Below are 15,208 nucleotides of genomic sequence, written 5' to 3'. Positions count from 1 at the left end.
TTCTGCACGCACTTGAGCTCATGCTGATCACCGTCTTTAAAAGCCCTTTTCTTCTGATTCAAAAGGCCCTTGATGTCACTTGTAATCCATGGCTTGTTGTTAGCATAGCAGCGTACTGTTCTTACTGGAACTACAATGTCCATACAGAAGTTGATGTAATCAGTAGTGCAGTCAACAACTTCCTCAATGTTCTCATTATGAGATCCCTGCAGGATATCCCAGTCTGTAGTTCCAAAAAGTTCTCTCAGAGTATTCTCAGCCTCCGGGGTCCACTTCCTGAATGATCGTGTGGTTACAGGTAGGACTCTAACTTTTGGTTTATAGTGAGGCTGAAGCTGAACCAGGTTATGATCTCCTTTCCCAAGCACAGGCAGCGGGGTGGCGCTGTATGCGTCTTTAACGTTTGCATACAGTAAATCAATAGTCTTATTTCCCCGGGTGTTACAGTCCACATACTGGGAGAATGCAGGCAATGTTTTGTCCAGCGTCACATGGTTAAAGTCTCCAGCGATTAGCACAAGCGCCTCAGGGTGCTGCGTTTGTAACTTAGCAACAGCGGAATGGATGATGTCACTCGCTGACTCCACGTCTGCCCGAGGAGGAATGAATACAATAACAACAATGACATGTCCAAACTCTCTGGGCAAATAGTAGGGACGTAAACTTACGGCCAACAGTTCGATATCCCTGCAGCAAGTGGAGATTTTGACGTTAACATGTCCAGAGTGACACCACCGTGTATTAACATAGAGAGCGAGTCCTCCTCCTTTGTGTTTAGTACTACTAGGACCCTCCCTGGATCCAGCCTTCCCTCCAAACTGGATGGTTGAGCAAGGAGGAAACTGGTAAGAGAGGCTACCAAGAGGCCAATGGCCACTTTGAAGGAGTTACAGGATTTTATGGGAAAGAGTGGTCATTGTGTGCATGTGACAACAATTTCACAAGTGCTTCAGAATTGTGGCTTGTTCGGGTGGGTCGCAAGGGAAAAAGCCACTTCTTAAGAAAGGCCACATTAAGGCTCGTTTGAGCTTTGCCAGAACGCACCTTGAAGATTCTGATGCCAAGTGGAAAAAGGTCTTATGGTTAGAGATATAACTGCTCAAAACAATTTAAGGAACACTTTGAAAAGACATCAGTTGTTGATGGGGAAAAAAAATTCATGCTGGATATCTATACGGATATAGACTGGGTAATGTGTTAGGAATGAAACGATGCCACATCATCTGATGGAAATGAAAATTATCAACCTACAGAGGGCTGAATTCATGCTGGATATCTATACGGATATAGACTGGGTAATGTGTTAGGAATGAAACGATGCCACATCATCTGATGGAAATGAAAATTATCAACCTACAGAGGGCTGAATTCAAAGACACCCCAAAAATCAAAGTGAAAAAATGATGTGGCAGGCTAGTCCATTTTGCCGAAATTTCATTGCAGCAACTCAAAATCATACTCAGTAGTTTTTTTTGGCCCGCACGTACTTGTATGCATACTTCTAATGAGATGACAGATGGAGTCCTAGGGGATCTCCTCCCAGATTTGGACCAGGGCATTACTTTTTGCCATTTCTGCAGCAGTGGGAGGATGGGGCAGTAGGCTGTTTGCTGCTTGTGCTTATCGACACATTTACAACACAAAAGACGGTGACACGGAGGTGCAAACGGATTTAAGGTGGGCTGTGTTTAAGAGTTTTTTCATAAGCTTTGGTAATTCTAGTGTTAAAGGCATGAGAATTAGCTGGCCGCACGAGACAGAAATATTGAAGTGAGCAGTATCAGATGCCCTAACTAAGTTTAACTGCAAAATTGAGGGCGCACCAATATCCCGGCAAGTTTTACAAATCTGGACAAGTTTTCTACAAGTTTTGCCAGCATACCATAGACTGGACACAAAGATACTAAAACCCATCTCAAAAACAAAGGAGAAATTAAGATCAAAAAATGTTCCCCTTCAGCAAACAACAGAGGAAACAACAAAATCATCAGATGCAAGACGCCAGTTTGTGTCCATGTGAGTCAGACATACCGCTCGAAAAAATGACAAAGATGCGTCCTTTCTTTATTAAGCATTGTAAAAAAGGAGTCGCACTGCCAGAAAATGAGAGCAGTCTTTGTCAAACTCATTTGCTCCATGTCTTTGAACAACATATGGACGCCATTCTTCGAAAGATTTGTGGCAAGAAAATATATGTTGTAGTTGATGAAACCAATGATAGCCGAGACCACACAGTTATCATAGTGATAGGTGAGTAAACATTTGGCTGTATGATAACTCTTCTATGTAGGCAGTTCTTATTGTACATGATGTATTTACTGTGAATCATTTAACCAATTAAATTATACAGGTATTTAACCGGTATTAACAGTATTTCCCGTAGAAGAATGTTATTATTGAACGGCACTGGTTGTTAGTGGGATTTAATAAATGTTTTGCCTCGAGGTGACGAGGCACGCAAGGTCCACATTTGACTCTTCCGTTATAAACTTAGCACCTACAAACCTGGGCAGAAGAGCAGGATTTTCCTCAGAGGTAACAAGCCCTTAAAAGCGGGTCACTCTTTTAATTCTGTCCTAATGCAATTTCAGCATACAGCATCATGGAGGATCTGGGCTCCTACCTCATGAATGGAACAGGAAAATAAGGTTTAGTTGTGCTAGTTTGCGGTTTCATTAAGAGGAATGTAAAGTGCCATTTCATTATTGTTTGTCTTGTTGTACTTGTTCCTACTTTCGTACAGTAAAAAAGAAAAAAAATGTAAAAAATTCTGAATCAAGGAAAAATAAAACGGTGAAAACGGAAAATCAAAAAAAAAAAAAAAATGGAATTCGTGAAAAAAATAAAACTGATTCCATAGGACCCTAACATAGTAATAGAAACAGGGCACTAGTAAATCTCAAATCTGAAGACACAATGTCTCTCCTTTCATCACCTCACCTCTCACCACCGCACTACCCTCCTCCAGTTGAGTGTTGCCTTCCTTCTTGCCAACTCCAACTCTTCAGGCCAGGCAAGTACTTCCAGGTCAAGCAAAATTATGAGTTTAGTTAATTTATTGAAAACTGTTGTTTTTAATGAAAGTGTGTGTGGGTGGGTGTGTGTTAATTGCACAACATGAGCCAGAAGTGTTACTAAGGGTTTTATTTCTATTTATTACTACTAGCGCCCTGGCGGGCAATACGCATTAGCCACTTCATGGATCTGCCGCTTGCGTATGGGGAAGCGGATGTACAATTTAAACAGATAGTTAGTTCTACTATGCATATGTAACAATTCCCATGAAAATAACAATTTTACATTACCGCGAGTAATTAAAAAATTAAAACGTAATAATAAATTGAAAGAAAATTAAATTTCATGTTGCGTTATACATTTTCGTTCTGTTTGGCTTTGAAATTAACACGCAAATACTTTTTAAACTTATACTTTTTTTTGTAAAACTTCAGTTAAAACAACATTTCGTCAATATCACACTGAATTTTGATTCCATGTTTGGATTTACATTGTGACAGCGCAACGCATAACTGCCCGTGAGTGAATATAGTTTCTCTGTCTAATACAGACTTTTTCGAATGTTTGTCCCTGTGATTTGTTAATTGTCATAGCAAAAGCTATTCTAACAGGAAACTGTAAATGTTTTAATACGAATGGCATATCAAGATCTCCTTTGGTGTCTAATGTTATCCATGGAACATGTACTACATTACCTTTCTTGTCGCATGTTAAAATTTTACATGTCAAAATTGTTCAACCAACTTTGAATACAACTAATCTTGTCCTATAGCACAGCCCAACTCTCAGACATAAATTACGCAATAACATTATGATACATTCTTCTTTCAACAGTAATTCGGCCAGTGGAAGACCAGACAGTGTTAATGGTTGTAGGCATTCTATGGGATATTGTAAGTGGATGTTTTCCTCTTCCGCACCATCATCACCAACTGTTTCAGAATAGTCAATTGATACGCATTTAACCAATCTGCCATGTAACCGATCGACAATTTTTACGTTAATTCATTTAAATACATCGTTTCTCTCTGCTAGGCTTGCCTGTGTACTCATTTCTTCTGTTGATAACCCTTCAGGATGAAATTCTTCAATAAGATTTGGACATAATAAGTCTTCTTTTCATCTAGCCATTGAGCTATCTATAGCCTATACCTTTCTGCCTTGTGTTCTGTTTTGTGTGTTAACTTAGTAGGTCCCTTATATTCATTCAAATTCACATTGCAGATTTTGTATAAAAAGAAATAAATGCAATTGGCTGCATAAATTATTTTTAAGGAGACAAAATATACTATTACAAATAAACATTTAATATATGTAGATGTTTTCTTTGTAAAACACAAAGGCCACAGACCTCCAGTTTATTTACTGTTAAAATGATACGCAAGGACATAAAGTCCTTTGGCCTCTGAAACAAAAAGAGGCATAGCTGGAAAAAGCTGGAAAAATTGATCAATGACTGTATTCACTGTGTTTTGAAATCACCAACAATATTATCTTTTTTACATACATTATAGTTCTCCATAAATTTTCCATATAAGGAAATTTAACCAGGTAAATGTGGCAGATGCCATTTATTTGAATGATTGTAGATAGTTTGCAAAAGTTAAATGTTATACAAATATTACATTTCTCTGTAACTCATCTAGAGAGTTCAAGTCAAATTTTTATGGGTATTTTTTATATGTCTGTTTCTGCATTGGCAGTAGTGCTGGGTATTAGTACTGATGTACTGATTTGATTCGGTTTCGATTCAAAATGTTCCAATTTGATATTGATTTTATCTCGAATTAATTAGCGTGTACTGATATATCTGAAGGGCAGACTTTTTTAGAGATCGCTTAACAATGCCTGGAGAACATTAACATAATGTGACAAATTTCAGTAACACTTTACTTAAAGGGTGTCTACATAGTGACTTCATAACATATGCATTAGAATTTAATGCCATTTAATAATCAATACTTGATTAGTAATGAACTGTTAACATCAACATTTGCAACATGTAGAACAAAATATCATTGCTCTTGAAGGAAAAAAAAACACTTTTTCACAACCGTGCACTCATTACAATTCATTGTCATTCAACTAACATATTATGTATTATCACATCAGAATCCACACATATTATGAGGACTCCTTGTTTTAATACAATGCAATGGCATCTACTTTAAATTACATCTACATAATCTTGTGAATAATATAAAATAATCAAATATTGCTTCTTAAATAATAATTATGTTATTCAGTAGTCTACCATATGTTATACATCTACATGTAGAACCCTTCAATTAAACTGTTACTAAACTGTTTTCCAAATGTATTCCTCTATGTGACATTTAAAATAATACTGAATTAGTCACAGGAAGTCATGTCTTTGTACAATTCTAAACTTGGGACCGATGCGGTTACATGATGAAAAAGCATATTGAAAAAGATAGAAAGGTTTTTGGAACAGCCAGTCATCTCAGCAGCTCTGCATATAGGCAGTGAGGCTGCTCCTTGTGTAACTGGCATGTGGCACTCTTACCCGCAACAAATCCACGACAGATGCCCAATAGTTTTTAAATGTAGTGATATGCGATTATCAAAAAGGAATATGCTACCCTGGATATCCAGCTGTCACAAATTAGGGCTACTCTCTTCGTTAAGAACTTCATAAAGTCTAGGTACAGTAACTCCAGTCATTTGCCAGTCATTAAGACTGCTGTAGTTAAACCCCTACTTAAGAAAAATAATCTCGACCCCTCTGCTCTTGAAAATTATTGACCCATCTCTAACCTGCCTTTCTTAAGTAAAATTCTAGAGAAGGCAGTCATTATGCAGTTAAATGAGCACCTTAACTCTTTTAGGGCTAATTTTTTTTTTGTTTCTTTTCTCCCAGGGCTGAATATTTTTCCAAAAACTAACATTTTTTAAAAAAAGAACACAAAGCAATTGTTTAACATATCAAATCAACAAAAAATATTTCCTTTTGACAAATGTTACTGTCTTGCATGTTGCATGAGCCTGCATACTCTATGATTTCACATACATTTTACACAGCAAAGTCTGATCTCGCTCAAAGCAGCCAATTTCAGTCATTCCCACATTGCACTCCTTACAATACGTGTTGCTTTGGTGCCTATTTTTCAATTGTCTGTTGCTGCACTTTCTAACATATATTGTTAGTGTGTACTGTAGAGAGACAAGTCACCCATTTGCCATCATGCCATGCCACTGCCACCAAGTTTTCTGCCAGCATGAAAACCGTATTGTCATCTCTTTTCATCTTCTGAAACTTTATGAACTTTATGTATGGCATTATAGCCTGGCTCACCCCATGGGATTTGCTTCTGTTTATTACAGAAGTGAATAAAACTTTGCAGCAGCACGTACCTAAGCCACCAGGGGACAAAACACGTTTGGACCAATGCTCCCTGAAGTTATATCACCAATTCTGTCTCATCTCTATTTGTAATGCCACAGCGCGCTTCATCTCGTCTTTCGTTGTGGGTTTCCACTTTGAAAAACGAGAATGCGATGCAAACGCAGCCCGCGATTCAAAAAAAATCTCTGCCTACCTGTTTGTCTCGTCTGACAGTAGCTGAAAAGCAGCATCAGGAGACAGCAGCCTGAAGTACAGCAGCTGGTGATCTGTCGTGTCCAACAGCAAGCCATGCCGTCTTGTAAACTCCGGTAGCCATATCGGCTCTCAACGGATCAATGTCTGTGTATTTATCCCATGCGAACCTTGCCGTAGATGCATCGGCTGCGCGAAGGCACGCAACTGGCAGCAGATCCGCTGGCGCGGCATCGGCTGGTGTCTGATCAGCTGATGCCTGCTTCTAACTCTCTTGCTCGATCTCCTGATCACTGCCAATAAAGTCCGATTCTGAAAAATCAAGAGTCCGACTCCGCGATAATGCGCAAATGCGCATAATGCGAGTGTTTTTCTTTTCTGCACTTGCTTCGCTGCCTTTTCACATGTCGGTGCCATCTTACCTGTTTACATTTCGCAACTCACGCACACGCAAGGTTTATTTGCCGAGTCAACGAGTCTAGCATTCCTCCAAGCACAGAGGGAATGCCTGTGACGTGACAGTGAGATTTGTCGCCATTAACAGCTGATTGTCGCCCTCTATCCCTGGATGTCGACTTTTGTCGACATGCGCCCTCAACCCCTCCTGTCGACAAAAGTCGACATCCGCCCTAAAAGAGTTAATAAACATGCTATTCTTGATAAATTTCAGTCAGGTTTAAGAACAAATCACAGCACAGAAACTGCGCTCATTAAAGTAGTAAATGATTTGCGGGTAAATGCAGACAGAGGTCATTTATCTGTTCTCATCCTCTTAGATCTGAGTGCCGCATTTGACACCATTGATCATAATATTCTTAGAAATCGCCTTAGTCAATGGGTGGGCCTCTCTGGCAGCGTCTTAAATTGGTTTGAATTCTACCTGGCAGGGAGAAAATTCTTTGTTAGTTGTGGTAATTATAATTCAAAGACACATGATATCCTATGTGGTGTTCCACAAGGCTCTATCCTGGGTCCGCTGCTCTTTCAATCTACATGCTTCCGTTAGGTCAGATTATCTGAGGACACAACGTGAGCTACCACAGCTATGCTGATGACACACAGCTGTATTTATCAATTGCACCTGATGACCCCGAATCTCTTGATTCACTAACACAATGTCTAACTTGTATCTCAGAATGGATGAATAGTAACTTTCTCAAATTAAATAAAGAGAAAACTGAAATCTTAGTGATTGGCAATAATGGATACAATGAGGCTATTAGAAATAAACTGGATGCATTAGGATTAAAAGTCAAAACGGAGGTAAAAAGCTTAGGGGTAACTGTTGACTGTAATCTAAATTTTAAATCGCATATTAATCAGATCACTAGGTCAGCATTTTTTCCACTTAAGAAACATAGCAAAAGTTAAACCTCTTATATCATTGAAAGATGCTGAGAAATTAGTTCACGCGTTTGTTTTCAGTGGACTTTGTGTTGCTTCTGGCAAAATGCCTGCTTGTCGCTCTGCGCGTTCGGAAGGAGGAGGAGGAGTGGGGGAGTGTGAGGGCTGAACGCACGTTTGCTCAAACCCCCCTCCCCGGAGGCGCAGTACGCTCCTGCCACTTCGCATTGTCAAGGGGGTGGGGAGCTGAATGAACGCTAAGGAGAAGTGGACTTTGTGCTGGCTTTGCTCTGCGTGTCAATAATTTAAAAGCCTATACAGCACCTATTTTCCTGTCTCACTGTCTTGTCTTGCCTTGCGTGAAGTTAAAATGTTTTATAATAGTGACATGTTACTCATATCCTTAGCCCGACATCCACATATCATATGTGTTAACAAAGTGTGTTTTATAAGTTTACATGTGTTTAAAGCATGTGGGATGGGTATTTTAAGGCTTAAACTATAAAAATGTTTATTTATATGGTCTTTCTATATCGCGGATTTTCTTCTGTTGCTCATGGGTCTGGAACATAACTTCCGCGATAGGCGGGCAATCACTTGTATTTAAAAACCCGCGAAGTCGTGAATCCGCGAAAAGTGAACCGCGAAGTAGCGAGGGATTACTGTATTCCAAATCGCAACCTCAGATCCTCAACTGAGTGTCTCCTTAGAATTCCAAGAGGAAAACTTAAAAGAAGTGGTGAGACGGCCTTCTGCTGTTATGCACCTAAAATCTGGAATAGCCTGCCAACAGGAATTCGCCAGGCTAATACAGTGGAGCACTTTAAAAAACTGCTGAAAACACATTACTTTAACATGGCCTTCTCATAACTTCACTGTTAATTAAATCCTGATACTCTGTATATCCAATTCATTATAATAACTATTCATTCAAAATCTGTACTAACCCCTACTCTCTCTTCTGTTTCCTTTTCCGGTGTCCTTTTCACCATCTACCCAAAGCGCCATGATGTTCCAACAATGATGGATGGATTAAAAGCCAGAAGTCTGTATGACAATCAGCATCAAGTGACTCCGTGAGAACCCTAACTACAAAGAGGACTATTTCATTTATGTTAGGTAGAATGCCCAGAGGGGACTGGGCGGTCTCGTGGCCTGGAACCCCTACAGATTTTAGTTTTTTCTCCAGCTTTCTGGAGTTTTTTTTTTTTGTTTTTTCTGTCCACCCTGGCCATCGGACCTTACTCCTTTTTTATGTCAACTAATGTTGTCTTATTTTAATTTCTTATTTTGTCTTTTATTTTTCTTTTCTTCATTATGTAAAGCACTTTGAGCTACTTTTTGTATGAAAATGTGCTATATAAATAAATGTTGTTGTTGTTGCGTTCCGGTTGGTATAGCATACAGCAGTTCCAAAACCTGTGTCATTTGTCAAAAGCCCTTGTTTTGAACAAAGTTGTATGGTACCTTATCTCTACTAAAATTGCTATAAATTCTGTTATTTTCTGGGCATGAGGCAAGTTAAATAGAAGCTTGGATCTAAGCACCATCTCTAGTGTAGAATGTTTATGGGTGACGTCAGGATAAATGATTTCTCAAAATCTGTTGTGTTACAATATATTTAATGTGAGTTGCACAGCTTACATATGGCTTTGCTTTTATCCAGTTGTTGTTTTCTGACGCTCTGTTTGAACCCATAGTAAATTCACACATCTGATTTAAGTGTCGAAGGCGCTGATTTCAGTTCGGGAGCACATACCATTTTATGCAAAACAGTAAGGTGATTTTTCCATAGAAAACCTTAACAGGCACATTAGCAACATCTACTGGACTGAACGCAAAAAACGATGATAAGCAAAAATCTAAATATAGTAATCGAGCAGGACAGAGATTCGCAATTTTAAACGAGACTAAGAATCGATATTGAATCGTTTAAGTGAAAAATAATGTTTAATTGAAAAATTTATATTTTTTTGTCAGACATTTACACAGGCACTGTTTGACATAAGGATCTGCTTAGTATTCCCATACCAGTGTATCCCTAATCATATCATAATAGTTGAAGAGAAAAGTGTCCACAGTTCTTAAAAAAAAAAAAAAAAAAGTAATACATTATATATGTCACTTCATGATACACAGAAAATATATGTAAATACATTAATTAAGCCAAACCAGAAATAAATCAATTATTTTTGAATAAAAAGAAATTATTTGAAAAACAGTGTACAGAGGGGAATTAAATATAAAAACTGTCAACATGTTTCAGGAGCCAACTGTTCCTTCTTCATGGCATGGTAAGATTACACTAAGAAAAATTTAGAACAAACAATTAAAAAAGCAAACAGTTATAAAGAGTAAAAATTAAATTACATGGTTTGATTAAAGTAAATAGTACCTTTAAATAAATTAAAGGGAGACAAAAAGAAAATTGAAACATGCTGTAACATGCCCGGCCACACTTTATAATGGCATTCCAATTATTAAAGATTTTTTTTATTAAAGTCGGAAATGCAGCCCTGCCGGGGTCCTTGGGTGCAGCAAGGGGGGTGTTGTCATGCGAGGACTACTCTGGTTCTTAAACAACCTGAAAGTACACCCCACAAGTCATGCCAGGTCACCAACAGCTCTTCCGGGTCCACTATAAAAAGAGCCCGCTGCCTTAGGGAGCAGGGATGCACTTCCAGACTCCTGTTCCCATGAAGCTCTGCGGGTGTCCAAGTTGGAGTGCGTCCAGTGGACCACTGCCACGTAACATATGAAGAGTGGAACTGCTTCTGCTTGTCCATCCCCTGGCACCTCCCATTGTATCATGAAGTCATGCCATCATCCAGCCAGGATGCCTGTCTGTCCTCAGTGACACCCACAATACATAAAAACAACAAACTTTTTTTTTTCTTATGAAATACATGCACACTTCTTTTTCAAATACTATTTGTACTAGTAGCCTGGAGTGAATCTGTAATTAGTATGTGGCTGTTATCTATATGCCTAATTGCCTTATTAATTAATATTCCTATTGCATATTTATTACGCATATATATTGTAAAATGAAGCATAAAACTCAATTTTTTACTATCTTAGATAAATATACAAATAAAAGCACACTGATTTAAAGTTGATACAAGTAATTTTTTTTCCATCTCAATGCATGGGAAAGCACCTGAAAGCTTTAACACTTTTATTTTATCCTAAACATTAACTGGGAAAGCAGGGGAATATGGAAACATGCACTTACAAAACAATCTCAATTTTGTAGAAGCTAAAGTTAAAGAAAACAGAGGTGATTAGGTATGAGGGTAGGAGATACTATTTTTGAATTGTATGTTGAAATGTGCCAAAAATGACCAAGGTTCCAAAAGAGGTGAAAGGTGGAAACTCTAGGTTACCTATGGACAAAGTCATTCCACTGCTGCCTGCACCCAGTGTAATGATTCCTAACCTAAAAATCTTTATATATAATCTTCATTTGGATCTTGATCTTTGTTTGTCTGCGAATTCACTGCCTTGTGTGGTGTTCCTGCTGTGTTCAGTAGAGGGCAGTAGTGATGGAGGAGGAGAGGAAGTGAGGGGGAGGATCACTGGATGAGGTTGGAGTGTGGTGATTAAAGAGGATTGAACTAAAGGAGACTACGTGCTGTTTGTACTGGCTGAATACACAACACCTTGGTTGTTACTTTTGTTTACAAACACTGTCGATACCACTCTTTGTGTTTAGATCTGGCGACGACACCTGCTTCGTTGTCGAGACTGTGGTTTTTTGTGTTTCTATCGACCGTCGTTGGCAGCACTTCGTCCAAATCGAATGTTCACCCACTTATTGGAGTCGGCAGTCAGAGTATATAAGTCGGACACAATTCTGTGATTTTCCATCAGTCGGCGTTTGGAGTTCAAGAAAGAAGCATTGGTTCTTTCTTACTCTTTGGATTGCCACAAAGCAATCTGCGAGATTGGAGAAAGGTTGAGAAGAGATCGTGAGAGGAAACGACAGCGTTATGAAAACGAGACGGACTGTGAAAGGAGAGAAGCAGAAATGCTCCTCCACCACCACATAATTACTATTCGGACAGTGATTCCGAGTAGGCAGTTCCTATCGAATCAATGTCCAAGGGTTTTGTTTTGTAATTTTGTGCGACGAAGGGCCCAGTTCACGACTGGCAGCCGCGTTTAAACAGGCAGCCCTTCACAGACAACTTTAACACACGCAACGTAGTTGGGCACACATGGCTAGTAATATTTAATATTCAGAGATCCACTAAGACACCCTAAGACAAAGTGTTGTTCTGTGGGCTTCCTCTAGATGTTGGTGTGTGGGAGTGCAAGTTCCAAGTGTCATATTTTCATGTCTTGGTAGCTCCTCTGGGCACCAAGTGCCGATTCATCACGATCTGTATAAGATCATAAGCTCCCTACAGGATACAGTATTGATATTAATCATGAGCTTTGAATGTGTGCCGAACAACCTTCTTATAAGACGTTTTCCCTTTCTCGCTTGCTACTTTAAAAAAAAATTTTTTCATCTTAATTGTCTAAAAAAAAAAAAAAAATCTAAACACTTTCCTATATTTAAAGTAGATTAACACCTTTAACAAGACGGACTGTAACAATCAGAAAACATTAATATGATGGAAATCATAGACATCAAATTAAACTTCAGGATAGTAACTTTACTGGGTCACTTTTTTCACTCTCATGCTCACAATCACTTTTGTAGAGATTCAATTCCAAACAATGGTAAAACTGAAAATATTGCTTTCTAATGTATTTCATGTCATTTTGAAAATGATCACCATGGAGGAAAAATTATTTAAATCCCAGCAATATGTATCAATCAATTTTGGACTGCAAAATTTAACTAAAGTTGGTATCTATACTTCCATAACAATCACTCCAAAGAAGATACTATTCTGAGAATGACCAGTACTCTGATTACGAGACTTAAAACAGTGTTTTGAATACAGACAGACAGCTAGTTATTTTTTTAAGCATGTATACATTTTTCATAGGGTGTTTTGCTCACCACCTATTACAAAAATCTGTACCAACAGCAAATCAAACAAATGTAATAAAATAAGGTTTAACCTCTTTTTCAATACATACCATCTACTTGTAATTTTAAAAATGATGAGCATGGACACCAAATAACAAAATGATTAACATCAAGATTACAATTTACTTTAAAAGTAGCCATGCTGAAAGGAACTGTGAAAGCCTTTGTGTCCTATTTTTCTTCAATCAAAGTACAATGAAAAGCAAACTAGTATCATGAAGGAGTAACCTTTACTATCAAAAATTGTATGTGCATGGTTAATACTGTAAAAAAAATTCATATAATTCTAGTTCTTAATGCTGCCAAAAACAAATCAGGTCGGATCAACACATGCACTTTAAGCTTTATAACTCTGTTGCACTACTGTTTACACACGTGGAAGCACACGAGGAAAACGAAAATGACAATGACAGCAAAGAGCTACAATATAAATCCACTCATATCAACTGGATGCTGACCAAATGTGTACCATAAATTAACCCCACAGTATGTGAATATAGCATTCTACTACCATGAATACTCATTGTTAAAGTGTAATGCCTAGATTGCCAGTTTACACTATTTTCACAATCATTGCTTCTAAGAGTTACCAGCAAAAAATAATTTTAAACTAACAAAAATACTGTGCGGCGGGCAAACAATTTAAAACTTGAAATAATTGATTTTTATAAACTGGGTTTTATACAAATTATAGTAATCCATCAGGCACCCACGAATAACATACACCTAAATGCAAAATCCAAAATCTTCATTCATTGTTTAAAAAAACAGGTGGAAAGCATCTGTGTTAATATTATTGCTATTAAGAACCACCGCTGGTTAGTAAGTACAACAGATAACCGTTTAAAACATACCAACGTGGGCATTTTTTACATTATAACATCAGCCAGCATTGTTTTATGCTTTTTTGCTTAGACCATAAGACTGCTGAATTAATTTCGTATACCTCAAACATCAGCGCATCTGACGTCAGGTCTTTGATAATTAAACGCCTGTAATTTCCAGGTAAAATTTAAACCCATTGGATGCATTGGAAACTATTTTACATCAAAACGTGCTTTAAGTTGTGCGATCCTTTATACTAGCTCACTGATAGTCGCACGCGTTTTGCGGATATATGGCCATTGCCACAGCATCACACTGGAAAGGGGTAAACATGACTTAGACATGAGATCAACCAGTAGCAATAACCTCTACGAAGCAACCGCAACGGATTTTCATTCACTGGGGTTCACCACTTTTTACTAGAAGTCTTTAATAAAAGGGGTGGGAAAAAAGTAGTCCCCCCGGACCTCCGAAACCTTTACGCACGACCAACATGGCCGCCGCGCCGCATTACTCTCGCTGGCTAGCGCTGTATTAAAATAACAAAAATAAGATTTCTGCTTTCCTCCGCTATTCCAGACTATATTTATATTTATATTTGCACGCGAACATAGTATTGAGATAAAATAAATATAAAACATCAGCTGCTTTAATTGCAATGTTGCAGCCTTTGCACAAGACTTGAGGTATCCTGCAGCCGAACGCTCCAAGCACAGCTTTTATTGTGATGTTTTTACCCTAGTGGAGGGCTCGATTACCTGCCGGTGTGTGACTATTTAAATAGCTTTGCTACCCAATGTTTTCTTCATAAACCCCATAGTAAGTATAAACCACTTCAACTTACCTTTATGCCACAGCAAACCGTTAAATTGAAAAAAGCAAACGTTGCGAAACCCCACCGCCTGCCCTGCCGTTTTTTTTTTTTCGTCGTTTGCAGAGAACTGGTGGAAGCATACATGAACGTCACTTCCTGAAGCCGGAAAACGGTTTCTGATTGGATAATAAGGCCAGTAATTGGGCGGAGACGCGTTACATCATCAATAAAGGGACGCCCTGCCAGGTTGGTTGCAATTTTCTTTGTTGTTATTTTTGCAATTAATATTCAGTCACAGAAAGTATTAAATGATTGACAAATAGACAAGCAAACACATTCAGTTATAAGTAATATATGGTTGTATTGATTCTTTGCATTATGTAGAGCATTATTAAAAAAATATAAAGGCCTAAACAACCATACCACTTGTCATTTTACGCCATTTTGCTCAAATGATCTGTAAACCTATAAAAATACTTTTAATTAGTTCAAAACTATTATTATAATTATAATTTACATTACCACTAACTTTTTATTAACTTTTTAAGTTAGATTACTTGTAAATAGTAATTTGAAACTATAAGTATAGTTATGGCACCAAGTG

General features: G+C 38.0%; 1 protein-coding gene across 6 annotated transcripts in view; it reads right to left on the bottom strand.

The window, feature by feature from the left end:
* Positions 1–14,766, bottom strand: part of pogzb (pogo transposable element derived with ZNF domain b) — a 161,265-nt gene extending 146,499 nt beyond the window's left edge. For all 6 annotated transcript variants that reach the window (XM_028793933.2, XM_028793935.2, XM_028793939.2 and 3 more), the window contains exon 1: positions 14,635–14,766. The gene's annotated coding sequence lies outside the window, so the exon portion shown is untranslated. The remainder of the gene's footprint in view (positions 1–14,634) is intronic.
* Between the last annotated feature and the right edge of the window lie 442 nt (positions 14,767–15,208).

The sequence above is a fragment of the Erpetoichthys calabaricus genome, chromosome 2, assembly GCF_900747795.2.
Source record: "Erpetoichthys calabaricus chromosome 2, fErpCal1.3, whole genome shotgun sequence".
In the NCBI taxonomy this organism is placed as follows: Eukaryota; Metazoa; Chordata; class Cladistia; order Polypteriformes; family Polypteridae; genus Erpetoichthys; species Erpetoichthys calabaricus.
The sequence above is the reverse complement of the archived record's forward strand: the minus strand, read 5'-3'. Positions and strand labels throughout refer to the sequence as shown.